The 13,158-nt window shown below is 38.0% G+C and overlaps 2 protein-coding genes and 1 non-coding gene across 4 annotated transcripts in view; 2 read left to right on the forward strand and 1 right to left on the reverse strand.

Annotated features, from left to right (window-relative positions):
* Nucleotides 1–13,158, reverse strand: part of LOC135941521 (2-acylglycerol O-acyltransferase 1-like) — a 102,788-nt gene that overhangs the window by 54,817 nt on the left and 34,813 nt on the right. The gene's annotated exons all lie outside the window — the stretch shown is intronic.
* The window catches only part of sr (stripe), a 67,476-nt gene that overhangs the window by 25,714 nt on the left and 28,604 nt on the right, over nucleotides 1–13,158 (forward strand). Inside the window, exon 2 of one of the 2 annotated variants that reach the window (XM_065482374.1) lies at nucleotides 10,988–11,179. The gene's annotated coding sequence lies outside the window, so the exon portion shown is untranslated. Of the gene's footprint in view, nucleotides 1–10,913; nucleotides 11,180–13,158 lie in introns of those variants that run through there. The other variant, XM_065482375.1, reaches the window with a different exon arrangement.
* Nucleotides 9,080–9,151, forward strand: TRNAH-GUG (transfer RNA histidin (anticodon GUG)). The gene has a single exon. It is a non-coding gene; the product is annotated as a tRNA-His (tRNA).

Raw genomic sequence — 13,158 nt, forward strand, 5'->3', positions numbered from 1 at the left:
TGGAATAATTCTAATGGACTTGCGTCTAGGACTTGTGAACCATCCGTTTAATACATTATTTGCTCTTCTTTTAATTTAGATCGATAATGAGTTTAGAAAAAAAAAGGAATCAATTCTAATATCAAAACTGATTTATATGAAGGTGATTAAAAATTATCATGTAATACTGCGAGGGCTAAATATTTTCTTCAAATAAATATGTAGCTTGTATTTCTAAATATTAATTTAAAACAGTGTAGCAGCAAAATCAAGCATTTCTTTTGAACCTAATATTTTCAAACCAGCTTTCCTTGCCATATTTCATTTTTTTAACTAATGACCGAGCAAGCAAACTACAACAAATTGTAAGTAGTCTTGGGCTAAGTCATTATTTGAGTTTGCCGTTAATCAATCAGTTTTCCTTTTTAATTCAAGGTGAAATTTTGGGACGTAACAATCAAGAGCGTGCCTGCGGAGGCTAATCTGACTGGAAATTCACCTCTGGGCTTTTGGCATCCAAATCAGTCATAACTCACAATCAGTGGAATTAAGCGCGTGAGGCGAATTAAGACGACGGAAAAATTACCATCAATCAATTATAACGATGCGCGTGATATCAAGCCAGAAATTTGGCCGAGTGAGCGTTTAATGATGTGCTCTCGTATTTTACGGCTCGTGATTTGAGTGCGTTTTAAAGTTTATTTTACACTCGCGATTAAAGCGATCCTTTTAATAATAGCAACTTTGCAAAAGGAATGGTTGTATAGTCAACCTTATTTATAATTATTTCTTGTTCTCGTTGAAAACTGCTAAATATCGTCTGGGAACTTGGACTGCTTGAAATGGTTCTCAATATTGGTGGAATGGTGGTTTTTCCCTCACAGAAAAGAAGAAAAATACATGAGGAAAGAAACGATCCTAAATATAGCAGATACATCAACGTCAATAAAACCCCCAGAAAATGTAGCAATTATTGAGCAGTCTCTAACGCTCAGTAAGTTTCAGACGCTTATATCACGTGCCGTTTTTGACGAATTTACGGAACAGAAAGGACGGGTAAAGTTATTCAAAACAATGTTTAGGATATTATGAATTACGCAAGAGAAATGGTGTTTATAGGAAGTTGCTTCAGAGCCAATTATAGTTGTTGTGACGCTGGTACGGTGCTACCATCCATATTCATTTTAAGGGCTGAATTCACAGCATCAGGATATTGAGTCGAAAATCGCAGCGGAATAAATTCCATATAATCTGAATTAATCGCTGGCGCCATCTATTGGCACCTTCAAACACTAAAGGAATTTCGCAGATGGTGTTAAGTTTGTCTAAAGCAATCGAAATACCTCAGTGAAGCCCCCTAAATTTGAACTTCTAACTCATTTTTAACATAACGGTGGATTGCAATCTTCTAAAAACGTCCAAGTAAATTAATCGCTCGTAAAAATAATAGTACAAAATCGTACGCACACCGTCTAAATTGGCCTAGAAACCATCTAAAAAAACGTTTAAGTTTCATCGGAAATACTAAAGCGTGAATACTCTTGTCCTGTAGAGTTGTAGACAATTTTGTCCCTTTTTTTGTGTGTGAAGATTGAAAGAAATTCACGGTTTCGTTCATAACGCACATTGGGCTTAAAGCATTTTGTTTTGTTTATGCCATATACTTCACCAACTTGTTACAAAATCAGGCCAAATTCGTGCCTTGTGCGAAGAAAACTCCAAATTTGGCACAAACGGTTGTCAGTTTGGCGGAAAAGCGGCGATTTTGTGCTAAAACCGCGCCGGCAGACTGCCTTCCTCGAGCCTAATCACGGCGAGAATGATGGCAGGTACGACAATGCATAATTAAGCGCGAACAAATCCCGCGGCGGTGTCGGTCTTGCCGGTGTGCTACAAGTCGTGGGACCAAATTGAATTACGCTCTGCTTAGCCGACGAGAGATTTATGTGGATTTCTGGAGCCAAGTGTACGCGCGCGCGTTTTAATTTGGAAAGCTCCGGCGGGCGTTTATTAAGTATTAGTTTCGAGAGCGGACGCGACGTGTTTTTAATCGAGCCAGGAAAATACCGTGTCTCGTGCGTGCGATGAGCCGCATACATAATGAGCACTTGCACGCGCGCCCGACCTTTAACTTGGCACCAACACGGTAATGATGAATGACGAATTTTTAAGTAATTCCCTACCCGACCAGCAATGATTCTCGCGCTCCCCAGCATAAGGTTCCGGCTTTCGTGAGAGTCATCCGCTGGGAAAAGTTGATGAAACATTCCGCTCGCAGGCTGAATTGAGTCGTTATATGTATAAGATCAAATCGATGCACATTAGTTTGGAGATGAGGAAAACTTGGTGATATAATTCTATGTAATCAGGCGAAAAACGCGGGAATCACGAAAATTATTGTTTTTGGTCTTCAGGAGTATTAATGAATAAAAAGATCAGCAGACCAATAAGGTAAATCTTAAAAATTGTTTTAGATTGCAAAAGAATAAATGGATAGTTAATTTATTAAGAAAAATGCATCTTTTCAATCATAGGTCGAGTTATCTTAATAATTTGAAACTAAAAGTACAAAAAAATAAAAAAATTTCAATTTAAATAAAAAAATTTGCACAACGAGTAGAGTTCCCAATTTGTTTGTTTGTTTTACTTCTTATATTGCACTTAATAAATAGCACTATTAAATCTAGGTAGCCTCTAAAACTTATTTAATTAATTAATGTCTTCTTAAACGCAGTATGCGTGCAACGCTAAATTGTAAATTTATTAATTTTTCAAACTTTTGTTGCTTCTCTCAAATTCAATTTTCTTGCTGTACACTTTTGAATAATCATGATAATTTTCTCAGGTCTCGTCACAGAAATTACATTGTTATTAATTTTATTTAGATTATTTTAATTCTTTAGTGTTTCGTTTTAATTCTTGGACATCCTCAAAATTAGCAATTTCTTCTATTTTTCTGAACCTGATTTAATGCTCTCGTAATTGACACGCAATAATGATATTCACCGCGGCAAAAAATGCATTCTTAAACTTTTAATAATAAACGTGGCCTACAATGGTTGATCTAATGACCTCAAGAAAAAATCTTTGTAGCAACATTTTAGTATTTTATCCAGAATAAATTTTGTTTTAAAGAAAAAAACCTTATTTTATGGTTCATCCTATATTATTTTTTTACAATAATTAAAACCGAGTCAGAGCTTTGGTGAGAGAGGAACTCTCGGACTATAAATGACAATTTGAATTCTATGGAAATTCAAACAGCTTCGAAACGAACCTTTCTTCGGTCTCACATTCCTAAGCGTCACCAAATTCAGTTGAAAAAAACATCTATACACCGCATACCTGGAACCGAACTGGAGCAGGTTTGAATGTAGTGATTTCGTAGAATCGAATGCCACTTGAGCGTCTCATCGACACCTGATTTACACGGCGTTTCTTAATTAGTCACAGTTTAGTATAAAAAGTAGCCGTGAGTGAGCACGTTTCGCTGCAAGATATGCTTTGCATTTCATTTCCATTTCCCTGATGTGATCAAGTCTCTGCCCTGAAAACTAACGGCCAGGGACGTGAAATATACAACTTTAAAGGTTACGCGAAGTTCATGACTGTCGTCATTTTTAACCAGCCAATGAATTACTTGTTCTAAAGGTGCAACAGTTCAATCAAATTGAAGGACTACCTCGCAATTAAAAAATGATACTGCACTTTTTCAAAATAAGACTGTGAAGTTGGATAAGGGCTGATTTTAAACTTTTTAAATTACTAAAAATAAAATAAGTTTGTTCGGGAAAAATTGATAGTGTTCCAAGTTTAGCTCATATAGCGATTTGAGCTTGATTAATAAATATTTCAAAGCTACATCTGTATGAGTTGCAATTAAAATTTGCTGATGGACTATGCAAAAAGGTTGAAACAACCCTTCTCTCAGTCTAAACAGATCTGTTTATTATACATACTGAATATTGAGAATGATTTGCATTCATTTCTTTATCAAACCTGAGTTCACGTGGAAAAGCCAAGGAGAGTCTGGAGGAAATAAAAAAATCGTAATCATCTCTCTACAATGGTTTTATTAAAAGATTACGAACAATAGACATTACCCATTTCGCTACTTGGGGGTCACGAACTTTTACCGGAAAATTGCTGGAGCGAGAGCGAATACGCAGATCCATTACTCATTGTTTACTGCGTATATTACCTAATAACCCGTCGGGCCGAGGCAACTCAATCTGAGATCTCTGATAAATAAATTGCGTCTCGAAATGAATCGGTCGGTCCATTTTTCACGTCCCCTCGTAACGGACTGTAATAATCGTGGCCATTTCTAGGCGCATAATGACAAACAGGAAGGTGGAGCTGGTTCGAATTTCTCGGCGCAGCTTCTAATTGATTAACCGTCCGAAGTTCTCCGTATTTTTTTCAACTGCCGAAAAAATCGACTCCGCCAGGCGCGCTTGTAAATCAAAGGGATCCGTGCGCACGCGGGTGACTCACTCGAAGAATAATATATTTTTTTAAGCTGATGCAATAAATAGCAGGCTTAAAATTAAGAGTCGTCTCTCCAATTATGAATAATAAGTTTAAACACATGCCATATTATTCATGCAATTAAGCGCGTCCCGGCCAGGGGGAAGGATGTGTTTTTAGATGGAGCAGTGAATGATATACCGGCAAATTAGATTATGAACGGCTGTGTGTGTGTGTGTGTGTGTGTGTGTGTGTGACTTAACTTTTCTTCCTTCTGCTTTAAACTGCGTCTGGACCCCGACACGAAGTGTAAATGGACAAAAAAAAGGAAGACGAGCCAATGGCCATAAATTATTATTTAAAAGACCTATATCTCTTATCTTAATACCTTTTAAGGCGCCGTACCATAAAAAGACACTCATTCCCGCGCCGGGCCGACAGAACGAGCTGCAGGAAAATGGTCTGTGCGTGTAATAAATATTATTTTCGCTGCTGCCTTTTGTGACGCGATGGAAAAATTAGAATAAAATTTATACCACCTCTCGGCCCCGCGAATATGTGCTCCAGGGACCGTTTGCATAAATTAAATTCTCGCGCGATGGCTAACTCGCGTTCTATTAATTGTTGCGGTGATAACCTTTTCGTGTTCATGGCATTACGGACGCGAGCAGGAAATTCCACCGAGATCTAGGGCCTAGTAAATGACACCTGTTGGCGATTTAGTGGCTGAATCATTTTTGACTGAACACAGCTCAATTAGAAATGCGATATCAACTTAAATAGAATAAAAATAAAGCTGTTTCTGCTGTAGATTTCACAATAACAAAGCTACAAAATATAAAATGTTAATTATAGGAACATTAACATCTAGTTGGAATGAGAATGTAGGCGACTGGATGACTTGCTAGACGTGTCAGAGCCAAGTTTGCTGATGAGGACTACGATTGCCCGAAATTGCTGGATTCCTTGAATTACTATTATGTATTATTTCTAACTAATTCGTCCTAATAATAGCCAGCTATAGCTTTGGATTCCGTGGTCTGCCGCTAGCCACCAGTTTAAAATTCGAAGTAATTGAAAATGCCAGAGACTTCTGGTCAACTGGATCGTTAAGCACACCATAAAAAATTGTCTGCTCCATTAGCCGCAAGACCAGATTAAACATTCTGGTTCAAAAGGCAAAATGTGTGGCATAAGTCAGAAAAACGTGGTTTTACCCTTTGATGATACTTGCGTAATTTTCTAATCAGTATAATATGTATAGTATAATATTTTATACAAGCTCACGTTGACGTGTAACTCAGTAGACAGCTAATTTTCCACTGAAATTATTCTGCTTAAAATTTCTTCCAAAATGTCGTCGATAGCAGATCTGAAATCCAGAAAAACAAGTTTGAATGCGCTGCGACGGTCGCCTCTCGTGTTTACAACACATTTGTTGGTCGAGAAAGTGTCCAAGTCGAGGCCAAATGAAAAATGATTATTTTGACACCTGTGTGGTCACGCATGTTTGCACTTATTCTGATGCTCATATTTTGGAAGCCGCGCCGCGTGTCCAGCCAGCTCGCATCAATCGCCAGCAGGCGCATTTTATCTCCCCGAGTGTGAAATCAGCGCCAGAGTGCAATTTCTCACCAAATGGGTGTATTGAGGGCCGGCCGATCGCAGACACGTGTACGAAGTGTATTTTTTCGAGCCGATCGATCACGCACACGTGTCCGCCCGCGAATCTACAGAGCCCAGGAGCAGCAGCATCGTTTATGGCCTGGCGTCCTGCAAGAGCAGAGAGACGCACAAATTCAAAAATGAATGGGGGGAGCCGAAGGACAAGCGCGCGCGATGATGAGCTCCATTATGTCGTCAAGTGCAATGACAGCTTATAAAAAGCATCAGGGCACGCGCCTCGTGTCATGGGGTCAAAACAGCGCATCTCCGCGCGGCCCGCTTCGTCTCTCAGAAAGACACGTTTTTCGGCCAAAGCTGCATGACTGGTACATTTTCGAGAGCGTCTTTCGAAGTTGAAATGGAATGCATGTAAAGTGATGGTAATTAAATTAATTAAAAGATCTTCGTACTTTCTAAAAATATAATGGATCGCACACTAATTTTTTTAACTACAAAATTTACAGAAATGAAATGAAAAGTTTATTAATTATGTCAATGACTTTTCTAAATTAAAGAGGACTTGAAATATTTTTGAGACCATTTTGCAATGAAAATAATTCTCCTTATAGCAATAATCAGCCTTTTAATTTCCTAAAAATATGAAACCAATTTTATTGACTTGATCTCTATTATGAATTAATTTTCTCTTTAAAGTGGTTCGTGAAGTGGAGCAGGGATCATAAAGTCAAAGGAGGGTTGAGTGACTTGAAAAGTATCAAATTTGGTCAAATGTGGAAATTTGCGAGCCAGTTTGACTGTTATGTGAGCAGAGCAGGGCAGGGCAGCCACTTTTGATGTGCTCAAGGGGTTTAATAAAGTACGGCAGTATATTATGGTGTGTCGGGCGATTGAGACAAAGTCATGGCTGCTGCTGCACTTGAGGGCAAGTGTGAGGATGTGTTTAATTAACGCGCACAGATATGTCGGGAGACGAATTACATCATGCTGCTCGCGAGACAAGTGCCGCGGCCGGCGTATAATAAAACGCACGCTTACCACAGGAAGATGGACATTATTTCCATTAAAGCAGCCAGCCGCTCTGCGCGACGACTGGTACACATTTACATTCGTGCACATCGTGCTGTGTCCATCTCTCTAGGCGAAAAGCAGCGAGTTGGCATGCAGCGTGTGTGTTGGTTGAGCCGGGCGACGAGAGACGACAACGAGCCGCTTGCTTTGTATGAATGAGAGAGAATAGCAGCGGCGCGCGCGATGTAATAATTTATTTTAGTAGCGCGCCGAGCCGAGCCACTCAATCAATTATGCATGCTTCGATGCCTCTCGACGTGTGTAATACTATTGTGAGTGTTATTGTTCTAGCCATAGATCAAAACAAATATGACCGCGTCAAGCAGTCACCTCGTTAGTCCCGAAGCAAATCGTATTATTTGTTCTTTTCATTGTATGTGCGCGCGGATAAAATGATGTGCATGCGGCGATCCTGGGCTCTGACTTACCTCCAAGAGTTGATATTATACCGTTCTCACTTTTGCACAAATTTTGACAGATTATTCTATCACAATCAATTTTTGTAATTTTTTTACATTGCAAAACTCCCCTTGAGGCATTTTAAGTTTGACTAAGTTAATTGATGATAAGATAATTTCAGGAATAAAAAAACTGCTCAGATATTGCTTACATTTTATTATCGAATTTAAATTAAACTCTGCATCACTTCTAATTTAGAATTTTTTAATTTTCAATCACTTTATCATTCATCTATTCTGTGTATTTGTTTACTAATAGGCATTTTGGCATTTAAAATATCAATATTTGGGTGTTATGATCGATTCTCTGCGATTAAATTAAAAATTTGATTTGTGTTGAATTGAAATTCCGGACATTTTCCTCAAAGCAATAACTTCTTTATTACGCTCAACTAGTTTCGGCTTCTACTAGTTGAACGTAATACAGCCGTTAGCTTCGAGGAAAATGTCTGAAATTTCAATTCAGCTTATGCTGCTTGAGAATGAGTTTGCTTGTTCTTTAATTACTTATTGCAGTAGAGGAAATGGTAGAAAATCATTGCATAAATTATTATTACAAAATTTACACTTAAAATCCTCACTGGCGGAGGTAACCTTTTTTAAAAATCAAGTAATGAAAACTGTCTCGTAAACATGTTGTGTCGGTCAACAAAAAAGGCTCACTTTCAATTTTGGTCAACCATGACTTTTAGCTAATGGCGATGACTCATAGGAAAACTAGGAATTCACTGTCAATAATTTAATCAAAGCTATTAACTACTATAACACTATGAAAACGATGAGATCGCATGCATGGCCAGAAAAATGTGAAAATATACCGCCAAACCATCACACTGTTTTGCCAAGAAAAGATTAATAAAACTCACAAGATTAGCTCACAGAGGATCGTGTTATGATTAAAACTTTTTTCACCCGTACATTTCGTTGTCTATGTGATAAAAATAGCTCAACTGACTGAAATCATATTCTTTGCTCTTGATATAAAGCATCAATCTGTTTCGATCTGAAATCTTTTAATATTTTGTCAGGATCGATCATTTTAATTTTTCCTATTTTTTAAAACTATAATGCATTGAATAGGACAATCTAAAGAATAATTTATTTATTAAGTTTTCCTGCCTTTCCACAAAATTATAGACTTTACGTTGTGCAATAAATCCCCGAGTAAGTCGCAGCACAGCACGACAATCATACAGCCATTGGAATCATGTTGGTTTAAACAGAAATGACAAGAAATAATATAGTGAACGGCTTTTGCACTGCGCTCCTTTTCTGACTACAGAGTTATTGCCTACGTTTCGAGAATTAGTGAAACGCAGAATCATTTTCTTCGCCTCTCAACCGGCAACGAGAGAACGAGATCGATGCTCTGAAAGCATTTATGTTATTGCTCACTGCTCGCATGCTCATATTTCTTCTCATGCATCGAGGACGCGTCACTCGTTCATAAAGAGAGCGAGCATGTAGCAGCTTACATGGCCGTGATAGTCTAGTGGTTAGGACTTTGCGTTGTGGCCGCAAAAACCCAGGTTCGAATCCTGGTCACGGCAAGTTCCTTTTTGCACTTAATTTAAGATATATTTAAATAGTAATTATATTTTTACCGTTTTAAATTATTTTTATATAATAATTTTATATAAAAAACATTTAAAAATAATTTTTAATATAATTATTTTTCATTGCTTTTAAAATTGCATATTTTTATATTTAAATATATGTATATCTTTATTATATTTATAGAAGGCACAGTCAATATATTATATATAATTTTGGTTAACTGACATTAGAATGATTGGATATTTGGGGACTCACCCCCTTTTAATCGGGTTCTGCACAATTCAACGATTCACGTCAGCACCGTGTGGCTGACGGACGAAAACTGACTTCTTATTTTAAAATCATCTTTCTGCCGTTAAACAATAATGCTAAATTACAATAATTCAAACCGCCGACAATTGTTGGCTCCCAACATAAGCAGGACCGCGCTGTTGTACCACTACAGATATGTATAATATTTTCATTTACAAAAATAATTCTCCCACTATACATTTCAATAACTTTATAAAAATAAAGAAATTTGTGCCTGACTAGCAAAATTTAAAAAAAATCTAATTGTCAAAATAATCACAATGAAATAGCTCTGGTTACCATATTTGAATCTGATAATCATGGAATCAATTGCTAACACTAAAGTTGCTAATTCCGTTGATTTGTAACTGTAAGGAAAAGGAACCAACCACTTAAATTACTTTCAAAATCTCTTTAATTTTTATCAAACAAGAAAAAAATTGATTTCATGTTCCGTTAAATCATAAAAATCTTTTTAAGAAAATTTTCTCCTTTATTCTTTTTCTCTCACTTGTGGCATGGCAATATTTGAGTGAACGTGCGAGAAGCTTCAGTTTTGTATAGGGTACATTGGATTTTAATTACATAAATTTGGAGATTATTAAGTCAACTTTGTGACCCACACACACACGCACTCGATTATTTTTATTCCTCATTAATTTGATTAAGTAAAGCACTGCGCCGTCACCTCAATCTTACGTTTGTGCTCTTTGTGCTGCAGTATTAAAACCTATTCAAACATGGTCACTCACAGAGTTTTGACTTAGATAAAAACTCAGAAGCACTTCTTGATAAAGATCGAAACTTGAATTTATTTCCTTTTGCAAGAAAAGAGCAACATTCGATCCTACAATGAAAATTGAGGTTTTTGATTAACGGTGTGCGTTTTTTGACCAGTGCAAGCAAGTGCATTCCTGGTGGAAGATCTGTGAATATCAGATGAAAACAATTCGCCATGGTTTAGATGGGCTGTGGCTTTCTTCTTTTCGTCGTTTTTTATAATTAAGTTTTAATCTGATATGATTTTTTTGTCATTTTCATAATTTAAAGTCATGTACATTCAAACTTTTAAATGGACGCTTTATCATGGGGGTGGCCATCATGCGCGGCCCAGTCGGGTGACCTTACTGGTTACTTGCAGAGGGCAGAAAAAAATCTTGTGCTCGCGTTTTATAACAAAGCAATCAAAAGTTAAAACGCGATTTAAAAATAAAAATGGCAAACATTGTTTCGCGTGCATGTTACATATTTTTCTCTGATTGATCGACTACACTGGGAAGGCTGGATTATTTCCTGAAAGCGGCGGCGGCGCTGATTAATGAATTAATTACAATTCCAGTCACGCGAGTGTCACATCAAGTGAGTCGATTAATAGTCGGCGTCTCAAATGGAGACAGAACGAATACATATTTATCTGTGGATTCGCGAGCGAGCGAGCGAGAGTGTGTGCTCTGTGCTGTGTGCTCTCCTCTGCATCGCTTTATTATTCATCAATAATAACTAACTGTAGAAATGTATGTGTGTGCGTCTGATTGCAGAGCAAGCGGGAAAAACGGGCAGCACTCGGATCTGGCTTAGTGCTCGCCGGCGGAGCCTTGGAGGCTGATGCTCGCGGTCCTGTGCTGATGCTGCTGCCGCCGCCACCACCATTATTGCCTGCTGTGCATCGCCTCTTCTCCGCCGGGCATGGATCGCTCCGGCCGCCGCGCCACCAGCAGCCTCCTCCGCCAGTGAGTGTGTCACGTGTGCATGATAATTACAATACACATATAAATACGTTACGTACACATATCTGCAGATGAATCTCCCCCGCGCTTAATTGCTTTTGTTTCGCGGAATCCGTTATCGCCGGCCCGGCATCAGAGTATATTATGACGACGCCGCTATATGCCCTAATGGATTGTTCGCTTTTGGTGCTCCTGAGGTTCAACTGCGGATGTGTTTCCGAAGGCTTGAGGCGATTACTCGGTTTTTAGTTCCTCTCGCGATAGTTTGTCACTGAGCCCAAGCGTTTGTCTGCCAATGCCGCGACTTGCTATTACCCCTATAGATGATATTTTATTTCAAAACAAATAAGAAAATTTAATAGTTTTGACTATATTTTGATTCATTTGATGGCGTCAATTGTACAAATAGCTTCACTTTGATGTGAAAAGATATGAGAGGATTGTGTGAAAATTCTCCTAAAGATGCAAAGCCGCAATTAATTGTGGGTGTATGCACCGAAGCCCATAGTGTTTGAAGCCACCAATCGATGGTGCCAGCGGTAGCTTTCGATTTTAGCCCACTTCCGCTGTGATTTCAGACTCAATCCTGTTACTGTGCATTCTGCTCTTAAAATTATTTCCTTTGTGCTTAAAACAAAAATCCGCAAAAATCAGTCCAGCCAACCGCCATTATAGAAACGTCAACAAAGATCTTTATTTTGTAAAAATATTTTTACAATTCTATGGCTGGACTAATTTTTGGTTTGAGCAGATCAAAAGAAACCATTCAGAATGCGAATGCACAGTAGCATGATTGAGTCTGAAAAATCTTCTAACGTGTTACAAGATTTGATCAAAAATTGATTTTACAATGGCTACTCCTAAGAAACATACAACAAAGACGCTTAAAAATTGTAAAAGAAAAATAATGTCATACGCTCTCGTACGGTACAACTGCCGTTTCGTACCCACAGAGGCCTCATCAGCATTACATTGGCTGCAGAGAATTTTGAATCAGCGATCGTTGAAAACATCGGCCTGCATCCAAAGAAAAGAGAAACGAGCAACTCGAAAATCTTGACAACCCTCGAGATCGCGTCTCCCTTTGATCAAAATTTCCTCTTACAATAATTCAATTAATCAAAAATTTATATCCTTGAGCTATTTTTAAAGGGTGAAAAATTGCTCGAAACATCACGAGAAATTCTAGAAGGGGAAAATGTAGTTGCGAACATGTTTCCCGTTGCTTCAAAAGTTCAACAGCGTCTTCGGATAGTTCATTTTGCATCTTTGCTTTTATATTTTCCTCGGAAAAAGGGAGAATATCGCCACTTGTGATCAGTCTTGGATCTAAAATTGTAACGCACGACATCCTTAATTATTTCCACACAGTCCTCCTTTTCGTATTCCTTAAATACTTTCGTTTTATAAACAAATTTGGTTTACAGAAAATAGGGGCAACATCTCTCTTTCATGGAAAATCTCAAGAGAGGAAAAAGAATCGATTTTAATCATCTCAAGCAAATCCAGTTTTAAGTAGATTATATTTGCAGCAGCGAGTAAGTGTCTCATGTTGACGTGTTGACCATAAATTATCATTTATTTAACTGGGGAAATCGTCACTAATTGAAAAAAACATATTTTGATCCTAACGAGGAAATAATCATTTCTGCGCACCATAAATCATCTTTGTGTCGATTTAAAAAATGCCAGCCCAATGCCATTATACAATAAAAGACACCTGAACGATCAGTTGTTACTCATTCCCCTTCTGCGGTACACGCGTGCAAAAAAATCTGCAAGGCAAATGAGCGATTGAATTGATTGCAAACACCTCTCGAATGACACCTTTTTATACTTTGACGGGCACAGGGAACAATGGCGAAAAGCTTGTTGCATCAAGAGTGCAGCTCGGGGAGACCATTAGACTCGATAATTATATCCTTGTATCTGATATTTACCCGTAATGAATCACGTAACACGGCGCGCATTTTGAAATCGTT

Source organism: Cloeon dipterum, chromosome 3, assembly GCF_949628265.1.
Source record: "Cloeon dipterum chromosome 3, ieCloDipt1.1, whole genome shotgun sequence".
Lineage (NCBI taxonomy): Eukaryota > Metazoa > Arthropoda > Insecta > Ephemeroptera > Baetidae > Cloeon > Cloeon dipterum.